Source organism: Schistocerca serialis, chromosome 2 (assembly GCF_023864345.2).
Source record: "Schistocerca serialis cubense isolate TAMUIC-IGC-003099 chromosome 2, iqSchSeri2.2, whole genome shotgun sequence".
NCBI classification, from domain to species: domain Eukaryota; kingdom Metazoa; phylum Arthropoda; class Insecta; order Orthoptera; family Acrididae; genus Schistocerca; species Schistocerca serialis.
The window spans coordinates 5,480,678-5,495,245 of record NC_064639.1 but is presented as its reverse complement, the minus strand read 5'-3'; positions in this window follow the sequence as shown (position 1 = coordinate 5,495,245).

Genomic DNA, 14,568 nt, shown 5'->3' with positions numbered 1-14,568 from the left:
CTACTGTCTATGTTTAAAACCATTCCTGTGACACAAGTTATAGATTCCGATGCTTCACTCCAGGTTTACTGTATCCCTTGGACTTTCTTATTGACGATGAAACACAGAAATTGCATCTGAATTAAACACAAAAGGCACAATGCCGACTTAAGTACAAGACGACTGACTTTTCTTACTGTCTATGTTTTGAACCGTTCCTGTGACACTAGTTGTAGATTCCGATGCTTCACTTCAGGTTTACTGTATCATTTGGACCTTCTTATTGACGATGAAACACAGAAATTGCGTCGGAGTTAAATACAAAAGGCACAATGCCGACTTAAGTACAAGAAGACTGACTCTTCTTACTGACTATGCTTTGAACCATTCCTGTGACACTAGTTATAGATCCCGATGCTTCACTTCAGGTTTACTGTATCCCTCTGACCTTCTTATTGACGAGGAAACACAGAAATTGCATCGGAATTAAATAGATACGCCACAGTGCCTACTTAAGTACGAGAAGACTGACTCTTCTTACAGGCTATGTTTTGAACCATTCCTGTGACACTAGTTATAGATTCCGATGCTTGACTTCGGTTCTACTGTATCCCTTGGACCTTCTTATTCACGATGAAACACAGAAATTGCATCGGAATTAAATACAAAAGGCAAAATGCCGACTTAAGTACAAGAAGACTGAGCCTTCTTACAGTCTATGTTTTGAACCATTCCTGTGACACTAGTTATAGATTCCGATGCTTAACTTCAGTTTTACTGTATCCCTTGGACCTTCTAATTGCCGATGAAACACAGAAATTAGATCGTAATTAAATAGAAAACGCACAATTCCGACTTAAGTACATGAAGACTGATTCTTCTTACTGCCTATGTTTTGAACCATTCCTGTGACACTAGTTATAGCTTCCGATGCTTCACTTCAAGTTTACTGTATCCCTTGGACCCTCTTATTGACGACGAAACACAGAAATTGCATCGGATTTAAATACAAAATGCACAATACCGACTTAAGTACAAGAAGACTGACTCTTCTTACTGACTATGTTTTGAACCATTCCTGTGACACTAGTTATAGATTCGGATGCTTCACTTCAGGTTTACTGTATCCCTCTGACCTTTTTATTGACGATAAACACAGAAATTGCATCGGAATAAAATAGAAAAGGCACAATGCCGACTTAAGTACAAGAAGACTGACCATTCTTTCAGTCTATGTTTTGAACCATTCCTGTGACACTAGTTATAGATTCCGATGCTTAACTTCAGGTTTACTGTATCCCTTGGACCTTCTTATTGTCGATGAAACACAGAAATTGCATCGGAATTATATACAATAGGAACAATGTCGACTTAAGTACAAGTAGACTGACTCTTCCCACTGTCTATGCTTTGAACCATTCCTGTGACACTAGTTTTAGATTCCGATGCTTAACTTCAGGATTACTGTATCCCTTGGACCTTCTTATTGACGATGAAACACAGAAATTGCATCGGATTTAAATACAAAAGACACAATGCCGACTTAAGTACAAGAAGACTGACTCTTCTTACTGATTATGATTTGAGCCATTCCTGTGACACTTAAATTCCGAGGATTCACTTCAGGTTTACTGTATCCCTTGGACCTTCTTATTGACGATGAAACACAAAAATTGCATCGGAATTAAATACAAAAGGCACAATGCAGAATTAAGTACAAGAAGACTGAATCTTCTTACTGTCTATGTTTTGAACCATTCCTGTGACACTAGTTATAAATTCCGATGCTACACTCCAGGTTTACTGTATCCCTTGGACCTTCTTATTGACGATGAAACTCAGAAATTTCATCGGAATTAAATACAAAAGGCACAATGCCGACTAAAGTACATGAAGACTGACTCTTCTTACAGTGTATGTTTTGAACCATTCCTGTGACACTAGTTATAGATTCCGGTGCTTCACTCCAGGTTTACTGTATCCCTTGGACCTTCTTATTGACGATGAAACACAGATATTGCATCCTAATTAAATAGAATAGGAACAATGCCGACTTAAGTACAAGAAGACTGACTCTTCTTACTGTTTATGTTTTGAACCATTCCTGTGACACTAGTTTTGGAATCCGATGCATCACTTCAGGTTTACTGTTTCCCTTGGACCTTCTTATTGACGATGAAACACAGAAATTGCATCGGAATGAAATAGAAAAGGCACAATGCCAACTAAAGTACAAGAAGACTTACTCTTCTTTCAGTCTATGATTTGAACCATTCCGGTGACACAAGTTATAGATTCCGATGCTTCACTCCAGGTTTACTGTATCCCTTGGACCTTCTTATTGACGATGAAACACAGAAATTGCATCAGAATTAAATAGAAAAGGCACAATGCCGACTTAAGTACAAGAAGACTGACGCTCCTTGCTGACTATGTTTTGAACCATTCCTGTGACACTAGTTATAGATTCCGATGCTTCACTTCAGGTTTACTATATCCCTTAAACCTTCTTATTGACGATGAAACACAGAAATTGCATCGGAATTAAATAGAAAAGGCACAATGCCGACTTCTACATCTACATCTACATTGATACTCCGCAAGCCACCCAACGGTGTGTGGCGGAGGGCACTTTACGTGCCACTGTCATTACCTCCATTTCCTGTTCCTGTCGCGTATGGTTCGCGGGAAGAACGACTGTCTGAAAGCCTCCGTGCGCGCTCTAATCCCTCTAATTTTACACTCGTGATCTCCTCGGGAGGTATAAGTAGGTGGAAGCAATATATTCGATACCTCATCCAGAAACGCACCCTCTCGAAACCTGGCGAGCAAGCTACACCGCGATGCAGAGCGCCTCTCTTGCAGAGTCTGCCACTTGAGTTTATTAAACATCTCCGTAACGCTATCACGGTTACCAAATAACCCGGTGACAAAACGCGCTGCTCTTCTTTGGATCTTCTCTATCTCCTCCGTCAACCCGACCTGGTACGGATCCCACACTGATGAGCAATACTCAAGTATAGGTCGAACGAGTGTTTTGTAAGCCACCTCCTTTGTTGATGGACTACATTTTCTAAGCACTCTCCCAATGAATCTCAACCTGGTACCCGCCTTACCAACAATTAATTTTATATGATCATTCCACTTCAAATCGTTCCGTACGCACACTCCCAGATATTTTACAGAAGTAACTGCTACCAATGTTTGTCCCGCTATCATATAATCATACAATAAAGGATCCTTCTTTCTATGTATTAGCAATACATTACATTTGTCTATGTTAAGGGTCAGTTGCCACTCCCTGCACCAAGTGCCTATCCGCTGCAGATCTTCCTGTATTTCGCTACGATTTTCTAATGCAGCAACTTCTCTGTATACTACAGCATCATCCGCGAAAAGCCGCATGGAACTTCCGACACTATCTACTAGGTCATTTATATATATTGTGAAAAGCAATGGTCCCATAACACTCCCCTGTGGCACGCCAGAGGTTACTTTAACGTCTGTAGACGTCTCTCCATCGATAACAACATGCTGTGTTCTGTTTGCTAAAAACACTTCAATCCAGCCACACAGCTGGTCTGATATTCCGTAGGCTCTTACTTTGCTTATCAGGCGACAGTGCGGAACTGTATCGAACGCCTTCCGGAAGTTAAGAAAAATAGCATCTACCTGGGAGCCTGTATCTAATATTTTCTGGGTCTCATGAACAAATAAGGCGAGTTGGGTCTCACACGATCGCTGTTTCCGGAATCCATGTTGATTCCTACATAGTAGATTCTGGGTTTCCAGAAATGACATGATACGCGAGCAAAAAACATGTTCTAAAATTCTACAAGAGATCGACGTAAGAGATATAGGTCTATAGTTTTGCGCATCTGCTCGACTTAAGTACAAGAAGGCTGACTCTTCTTACTGTCTATGTTTTGAACCATTCCTGTGACTCTAGTTATAGATTCCGAAGCTTCACTTCAGGTTTACTGTATCCCTCTGACCTTCTTATTGACGATGAAACACAGAAATTGCATCGGAATTAAACACAAAAGGCACAATGCCGACTTAAGTACAAGAAGACTGACTCTTCTTACGTTCTATGTTTTGAACCAATCCTATGACACTAGTTATAGATTCCGATGCTTCAATTCAGGTCTACTGTATCCCTTGGACCTTCTTATTGACCATGAAACACAGAAATTACATCGGAATTAAATACAAAATGCACAATGCCGACTTAAGTACAAGAAGACTGACTCTTCCTACTGTCTATGTTTAAAACCATTCCTGTGACACAAGTTATAGATTCCGATGCTTCACTTCAGGTTTACTGTATCCCTTGGACCTTCTTATTGACGATGAAACACAGATATTGCATCGGAATTAAATAGAAAAGGAACAATGCCGACTTAAGTACAAGAAGACTGACTCTTCTTACTGTTTATGTTTTGAACCATTCCTGTGACACAAGTTATAGATTCCGATGCTTCACTCCAGGTTTACTGTATCCCTTGGACCATCTTATTGACGATGAAACACAGAAATTGCATCAGAATTAAATAGAAAAGGCACAATGCCGACTTAAGTACAAGAAGACTGACGCTCCTTACTGACTATGTTTTGAACCATCCCTGTGACACTAGTTATAGATTCCGATGCTTCACTTCAGGTTTACTATATCCCTTAAACGTTCTTATTGACGATGAAACACAGACATTGCATCGGATTTAAATAGAGAAGGCACAATGCCGACTTAAGTACAAGATGACTGACTCTTCTTACTGTCTATGTTTTGAACCATTCCTGTGACTGTAGTTATAGAATCCGATGCTTCACTACAGGTTTACTGTATCCCTCTGACCTTCTTATTGACGATGAAACACAGAAATTGCATCGGAATTAAATACAAGAGGCACAATGTCGACTTAAGTACAAGAAGACTGACTCTTCTTACGTTCTATGATTTGAACCATTCCTATGACACTAGTTATAGATTCCGAAGCTTCAATTCAGGTCTACTGTATCCCTTGGACCTTCTTATTGACCATGGGACACAGAAATTACATCGGAATTAAATACAAAATGAACGATGCCGACTTAAGTTCAAGAAGACTGCCTCTTCCTACTGTCTACGTTTAAAACCATTCCTGTGACACTAGTTATAGATTCCGATGCTTCACTCCAGGTTTACTGTATCCCTTGTACCTTCTTATTGACGATGAAACACAGAAATTGCATCGGAATTAAATACAAAAGTAACATTGCCGACTTAAGTACAAGAAGACTGACTCTTCTTACTGACTGTGACTTGAACCGTTCCTGTGATACTAGTTGTAGATTCCGATGCTTCACTTCAGGTTTACTGTATCCCTTGGACCTTCTTATTGACGATGAATCTCAGAAATTGCATCGGAATAAAATACAAAAGGCACAATGCCGACTTAAGTACAAGAAGACTGACTCTTCCTACTGTCAATGCTTTGAACCATTCCTGTGACACTAGTAATACATTCCGATGCTTCACTTCAGTTTTACTGTATCCCTCTGATCTTCTTATTGACGATGAAACACAGAAATTGCATCGGAATTAAATACAAAAGGCACAAGTCCGACTTAAGTACAAGAAGATTGACTCTTCTTACTGTCTATGTTTTGAACCATTCCTGTGACACTAGTTATAGATTCCGATGCTTTACTCCAGGTTTAATGTATCCCTTGGACCTTCTTATTGACGATGAAACACAGAAATTGCATCAGAATTAAATAGAAAATGCTTAATGATGACTTAAGTACAAGAAGCCTGACTCTTCTTCATGACTATGATTTGAACCGTCCCTGTGACACTAGTTATAGATTCCAATGCTTCACTCCAGGTTTACTGTATCTCTTGGACCTTCTTATTGAAGATGAAACACAGAAATTGCATCGGAATTAAATACAAAAGGCACAATGCCAACATTAGTACAAGAAGACTGACTCTTCTTTCTGACTATGTTTTGAACCATTCCTGTGACACTAGTTATAGATTCCGATGCTTCACTTCAGGTTTACTGTATCCCTCTGACCTTCTTATTGACGATGAAACACAGAAATTGCATCGGAATTAAATACAAAAAGCGCAATGCCGAATAAAGTACAAGAAGACTGACTCTTTTTCCTGTCTACGTTTTGAACCATTCCTGTGACACTAGTTATAGACTCCGATGCTTCACTCCAGGTTTACTGTTTCCCTTGGACCTTCTTATTGACGATGAAACACAGAATTTGCATCGGATTTAAATACAAAAGGCACAATGCAGACTTAAGTACAAGAAGACTGACTCTTCTAACTGATTATGATTTGAGCCATTCCTGTGACACTTAAATTCCGAGGATTCACTTCAGGTTTACTGTATCCCTTGGACCTTCTTATTGACGATGAAACACAAAAATTGCATCGGAATTAAATACAAAAGGCACAATGCAGAATTAAGTACAAGAAGACTGAATCTTCTTACTGTCTATGTTTTGAACCATTCCTGTGACACTAGTTATAAATTCCGATGCTTCACTTCAGGTTTACTATATCCCTTAAACCTTCTTATTGACGATGAAACACAGATATTGCATCGGAATTAAATAGAAAAGGCACAATGCCGACTTCTACATCTACATCTACATCTACTCCGCAAGCCACCCAACGGTGTGTGGCGGAGGGCACTTTACGTGCCACTGTCATTACCTCCCTTTCCTGTTCCAGTCGCGTATGGTTCGCGGGAAGAACGACTGTCTGAAAGCCTCTGTGCGCGCTCTAATCTCTCTAATTTTACACTCGTGATCTCCTCGGGAGGTATAAGTAGGGGGAAGCAATATATTCGATACCTCATCCAGAAACGCACCCTCTCGAAACCTGGAGAGCAAGCTACACCGCGATGCAGAGCGCCTCTCTTGCAGAGTCTGCCACTTGAGTTTATTAAACATCTCCGTAACGCTATCACGGTTACCAAATAACCCGGTGACAAAACGCGCCGCTCTTCTTTGGATCTTCTCTATCTCCTCCGTCAACCCGACCTGGTACGGATCCCACACTGATGAGCAATACTCAAGTATAGGTCGAACGAGTGTTTTGTAAGCCACCTCCTTTGTTGATGGACTACATTTTCTAAGCACTCTCCCAATGAATCTCAACCTGGTACCCGCCTTACCAACAATTAATTTTATATGATCATTCCACTTCAAATCGTTCCGTACGTACACTCCCAGATATTTTACAGAAGTAACTGCTACCAATGTTTGTCCCGCTATCATATAATCATACAATAAGGGATTCTTCTTTCTATGTATTCGCAATACATTACATTTGTCTATGTTAAGGGTCAGTTGCCACTCCCTGCACCAAGTGCCTATCCGCTGCAGATCTTCCTGTATTTCGCTACAATATTCTAATGCAGCAACTTCTCTGTATACTACAGCATCATCCGCGAAAAGCCGCATGGAACTTCCGACACTATCTACTAGGTCATTTATATATATTGTGAAAAGCTATGGTCCCATAACACTCCCCTGTGGTACGCCAGAGGTTACTTTAACGTCTGTAGACTTCTCTCCATTGATAACAACATGCTGTGTTCTGTTTACTAAAAACTCTTCAATCCAGCCACACAGCTGGTCTGATATTCCGTAGGCTCTTACTTTGTTTATCAGGCGACAGTGCGGAACTGTATCGAACGCCTTCCGGAAGTCAAGAAAAATAGCATCTACCTGGGAGCCTGTATCTAATATTTTCTGGGTCTCATGAACAATTAAGGCGAGTTGGGTCTCACACGATCGCTGTTTCCGGAATCCATGTTGATTCCTACATAGTAGATTCTGGGTTTTGCAGAAATGACATGATACGCGAGCAAAAAACATGTTCTAAAATTCTACAAGAGATCGACGTAAGAGATATAGGTCTATAGTTTTGCGCATCTGCTTGACTCAAGTACAAGAAGGCTGACTCTTCTTACTGTCTATGTTTTGAACCATTCCTGTGACTCTAGTTATAGATTCCGATGCTTCACTTCAGGTTTACTGTATCCCTCTGACCTTCTTACTGACGATGAAACACAGAAATTGCATCGGAATTAAATACAAAAGGCACAATGCCGACTTAAGTACAAGAAGACTGACTCTTCTTACGTTCTATGTTTAGAACCAATCCTATGACACTAGTTATAGATTCCGATGCTTCAATTCAGGTCTACTGTATCCCTTGGACCTTCTTATTGACCATGAAACACAGAAATTACATCGGAATTAAATACAAAATGCACAATGCCGACTTAAGTACAAGAAGACTGACTCTTCCTACTGTCTATGTTTAAAACCATTCCTGTGACACTAGTTATAGATTCCGATGCTTCACTCCAGGTTTACTGTATCCCTTGGACCTTGTTATTGACGATGAAACACAGAAATTGCATCTGAATTAAACACAAAAGGGACAATGCCGACTTAAGTACAAAAAGACTGACTATTCTTACCGGCTATGATTTGAACCATTCCTGTGACACTAGTTATAGATTCCGATGCTTCACTTCAGGTATACTGTATCCCTCTGACCTTCTTATTGACGATAAACACAGATATTGCATCGGAATTAAATACAAAAGGCACAATGCCGACTTCAGTACAAGAAGACTGATTCTTTTTACTGACTATGTTTTGAACCATTCCTGTGACACTAGTTATAGATTCGGATGCTTCACTTCAGGTTTACTGTATCCCTCTGACATTCATATTGACGATAAACACAGAAATTGCATCGGAATAAAATAGAAAAGGCACAATGCCGACTTAAGTACAAGACGACTGACTTTTCTTACTGTCTATGTTTTGAACCGTTCCTGTGACACTAGTTGTAGATTCCGATGCTTCACTTCAGGTTTACTGTATCATTTGGACCATCTTATTGACGATGAAACACAGAAATTGCATCGGAGTTAAATACAAAATGCACAATGCCGACTTAAGTACAAGAAGACTGACTCTTCTTACTGACTATGCTTTGAACCATTCCTGTGACACTAGTTATAGATCCCGATGCTTCACTTCAGGTTTACTGTATCCCTCTGACCTTCTTGTTGACGAGGAAACACAGAAATTGCATCGGAATTAAATAGGTACGCCACAGTGCCTACTTAAGTACGAGAAGACTGACTCTTCTTACTGGCTTTGATTTGAACCATTCCTGCGACACTAGTTATAGATTCCGATGCTTGACTTCGGTTTTACTGTATCCCTTGGACCTTCTTATTGACGATGAAACACAGAAATTGCATCGGAATTAAATACAAAAGGCAAAATGCCGACTTCAGTACAAGAACACTGACCCTTCCTACAGTCTATGTTTTGAACCATTCCTGTGACACTAGTTATAGCTTCCGATGCTTCACTTAAGGTTTACTGTATCCCTTGGACCCTCTTATTGACGACGAAACACAGAAATTGCATCGGATTTAAAAACAAAAGGCACAATACCGACTTAATTACAAGAAGACTGACTCTTTTTACTGACTATGCTTTGAACCATTTCTGTGACACTAGTTATAGATTCCGATGCTTCACTTCAGGTTTACTGTATCCCTTGGACCTTCTTATTGACGATGAAACAAAGAAATTGCATCGGAATTAAATACAAAAGGCACAATGCCGACTTAAGTATAGGAAGACTGACCCTTCCTACTGTCAATGTTTTGAACCATTCCTGTGACACTTGTTATAGATTCCGATGCTTCACTTCAGGTTTACTATATCCCTCTGATCTTCTTATTGACGATGAAACACAGAAATTGCATCGAAAATAAATACAAAAGGAACAATGCCGACTTAAGTACAAGAAGACTGACTCCTCTTACTGTCTATGTTTTGAAGCATTCTTGTGACACTAGTTATAGATTCCGATGCTTCACTTCAGGTATACTGTATCCCTCTGACCTTCTTATTGACGATGAAACACAGAAATTGCATCGGAATTAAATACAAAAGGCACAATGCCGACTTCAGTACAAGAAGACTGATTTTTTTTACTGACTATGTTTTGAACCATTCCTGTGACACTAGTTATAGATTCGGATGCTTCACTTCAGGTTTACTGTATCCCTCTGACCTTTTTATTGACGATAAACACAGAAATTGCATCGGAATAAAATAGAAAAGGCACAATGCTGACTTAAGTACAAGAAGACTGACCATTCTTTCAGTCTATGTTTTGAACCATTCCTGTGACACTAGTTATAGATTCCGATGCTTAACTTCAGGATTACTGTATCCCTTGGACCTTCTTATTGACGATGAAACACAGAAATTGCATCGGAATAAATACAAAAGGCACAATGCCGACTTAAGCACAAGAAGACTGACTCTTCTTGCTGTCTATGTTTTGAACCATCCCTGTGACACTAGTTATAGATTCCGATGCTTCACTCCAGGTTAACTGTATCCCTTGGTCCTTCTTATTGACGATGAAACACAGAAATTGCATCGGATTTAAATACAAAAGGCACAATGCCGACTTAAGTACAAGAAGACTGACTCTTTTTACTGATTATGATTTGAGCCATTCCTGTGACACTTAAATTCCGATGATTCACTTCAGGTTTACTGTATCCCTTGGACCTTCTTATTGACGATGAAACACAAAAATTGCATCGGAATTAAATACAAAAGGCACAATGCCGACTTAAGTACAAGAAGACTGACTCTTCTTACTGTTTATGTTTTGAACCATTCCTGTGACACTAGTTTTGGATTCCGATGCATCACTACAGGTTTACTGTTTCCCTTGGACCTTCTTATTGACGATGAAACACAGAAATTGCATCGAAATTAAATAGAAAAGGCACAATGCCAACTAAAGTACAAGAAGACTGACTCTTCTTTCAGTCTATGATTTGAACCATTCCGGTGACACAAGTTATAGATTCCGGTGCTTCACTCCAGGTTTACTGTATCCCTTGGACCTTCTTGTTGACGATGAAACACAGAAATTGCATCAGAATTAAATAGAAAAGGCACAATGCCGACTTAAGTACAAGAAGACTGACGCTCCTTGCTTACTATGTTTTGAACCATTCCTGTGACACTAGTTATAGATTCCGATGCTTCACTTCAGGTTTACTATATCCCTTAAACCTTCTTATTGACGATGAAACACAGAAATTGCATCGGAATTAAATAGAAAAGGCACAATGCCGACTTCTACATCTACATCTACATTGATACTCCGCAAGCCACCCAACGGTGTGTGGCGGAGGGCACTTTACGTGCCACTGTCATTACCTCCCTTTCCTGTTCCAGTCGCGGGTGGTTCGCGGGAAGAACGACTGTCTGATAGCCTCCGTGCGCGCTCTAATCTCTCTAATTTTACACTCGTGATCTCCTCGGGAGGTATAAGTAGGGGGAAGCAATATATTCGATACCTCATCCAGAAACGCACCCTCTCGAAACCTGGCGAGCAAGCTACACCGCGATGCAGAGCGCCTCTCTTGCAGAGTCTGCCACTTGAGTTTATTAAACATCTCCGTAACGCTATCACGGTTACCAAATAACCCGGTGACAAAACGCGCTGCTCTTCTTTGGATCTTCTCTATCTCCTCCGTCAACCCGGCCTGGTACGGATCCCACACTGATGAGCAATACTCAAGTATAGGTCGAACGAGTGTTTTGTAAGCCACCTCCTTTGTTGATGGACTACATTTTCTAAGCACTCTCCCAATGAATCTCAACCTGGTACCCGCCTTACCAACAATTAATTTTATATGATCATTCCACTTCAAATCGTTCCGTACGCACACTCCCAGATATTTTACAGAAGTAACTGCTACCAATGTTTGTCCCGCTATCATATAATCATACAATAAAGGATCCTTCTTTCTATGTATTCGCAATACATTACATTTGTCTATGTTAAGGGTCAGTTGCCACTCCTTGCACCAAGTGCCTATCCGCTGCAGATCTTCCTGTATTTCGCTACGATTTTCTAATGCAGCAACTTCTCTGTATACTACAGCATCATCCGCGAAAAGCCGCATGGAACTTCCGACACTATCTACTAGGTCATTTATATATATTGTGAAAAGCAATGGTCCCATAACACTCCCCTGTGGCACGCCAGAGGTTACTTTAACGTCTGTAGACGTCTCTCCATTGATAACAACATGCTGTGTTCTGTTTGCAAAAAACACTTCAATCCAGCCACACAGCTGGTCTGATATTCCGTAGGCTCTTACTTTGTTTATCAGGCGACAGTGCGGAACTGTATCGAACACCTTCCGGAAGTCAAGAAAAACAGCATCTACCAGGGAGCCTGTATCTAATATTTTCTGGGTCTCATGAACAAATAAGGCGAGTTGGGTCTCACACGATCGCTGTTTCCGGAATCCATGTTGATTCCTACATAGTAGATTCTGGGTTTCCAGAAATGACATGATACGCGAGCAAAAAACATGTTCTAAAATTCTACAAGAGATCGACGTAAGAGATATAGGTCTATAGTTTTGCGCATCTGCTCGACTTAAGTACAAGAAGGCTGACTCTTCTTACTGTCTATGTTTTGAACCATTCCTGTGACTCTAGTTATAGATTCCGAAGCTTCACTTCAGGTTTACTGTATCCCTCTGACCTTCTTATTGACGATGAAACACAGAAATTGCATCGGAATTAAACACAAAAGGCACAATGCCGACTTAAGTACAAGAAGACTGACTCTTCTTACGTTCTATGTTTTGAACCAATCCTATGACACTAGTTATAGATTCCGATGCTTCAATTCAGGTCTACTGTATCCCTTGGACCTTCTTATTGACCATGAAACACAGAAATTACATCGGAATTAAATACAAAATGCACAATGCCGACTTAAGTACAAGAAGACTGACTCTTCCTACTGTCTATGTTTAAAACCATTCCTGTGACACAAGTTATAGATTCCGATGCTTCACTCCAGGTTTACTGTATCCCTTGGACTTTCTTATTGACGATGAAACACAGAAATTGCATCTGAATTAAACACAAAAGGCACAATGCCGACTTAAGTACAAGACGACTGACTTTTCTTACTGTCTATGTTTTGAACCGTTCCTGTGACACTAGTTGTAGATTCCGATGCTTCACTTCAGGTTTACTGTATCATTTGGACCTTCTTATTGACGATGAAACACAGAAATTGCGTCGGAGTTAAATACAAAAGGCACAATGCTGACTTAAGTACAAGAAGACTGACTCTTCTTACTGACTATGCTTTGAACCATTCCTGTGACACTAGTTATAGATCCCGATGCTTCACTTCAGGTTTACTGTATCCCTCTGACCTTCTTATTGACGAGGAAACACAGAAATTGCATCGGAATTAAATAGATACGCCACAGTGCCTACTTAAGTACGAGAAGACTGACTCTTCTTACAGGCTATGTTTTGAACCATTCCTGTGACACTAGTTATAGATTCCGATGCTTGACTTCGGTTCTACTGTATCCCTTGGACCTTCTTATTCACGATGAAACACAGAAATTGCATCGGAATTAAATACAAAAGGCAAAATGCCGACTTAAGTACAAGAAGACTGAGCCTTCTTACAGTCTATGTTTTGAACCATTCCTGTGACACTAGTTATAGATTCCGATGCTTAACTTCAGTTTTACTGTACCCCTTGGACCTTCTAATTGACGATGAAACACAGAAATTAGATCGTAATTAAATAGAAAACGCACAATTCCGACTTAAGTACATGAAGACTGATTCTTCTTACTGCCTATGTTTTGAACCATTCCTGTGACACTAGTTATAGCTTCCGATGCTTCACTTCAGGTTTACTGTATCCCTTGGACCCTCTTATTGACGACGAAACACAGAAATTGCATCGGATTTAAATACAAAATGCACAATACCGACTTAAGTACAAGAAGACTGACTCTTCTTACTGTCTATGTTTTGAACCATTCCTGTGACACTAGTTATAGATTCCGATGGTTCACTTCAGGTTTACTGTATCCCTCTGCCCTTCTTATTGACGATGAAACACAGAAATTGCATCGGAATTAAATACAAAAGGCACAATGTCGACTTCAGTACAAGAAGACTGATTTTTTTTACTGACTATGTTTTGAACCATTCCTGTGACACTAGTTATAGATTCGGATGCTTCACTTCAGGTTTACTGTATCCCTCTGACCTTTTTATTGACGATAAACACAGAAATTGCATCGGAATAAAATAGAAAAGGCACAATGCCGACTTAAGTACAAGAAGACTGACCATTCTTTCAGTCTATGTTTTGAACCATTCCTGTGACACTAGTTATAGATTCCGATGCTTAACTTCAGGTTTACTGTATCCCTTGGACCTTCTTATTGTCGATGAAACACAGAAATTGCATCGGAATTATATACAATAGGAACAATGTCGACTTAAGTACAAGTAGACTGACTCTTCCCACTGTCTATGCTTTGAACTATTCCTGTGACACTAGTTTTAGATTCCGATGCTTAACTTCAGGATTACTGTATCCCTATGACCTTCTTATTGACGATGAAACACAGAGATTGCATCGGATTTAAATACAAAAGACACAATGCCGAC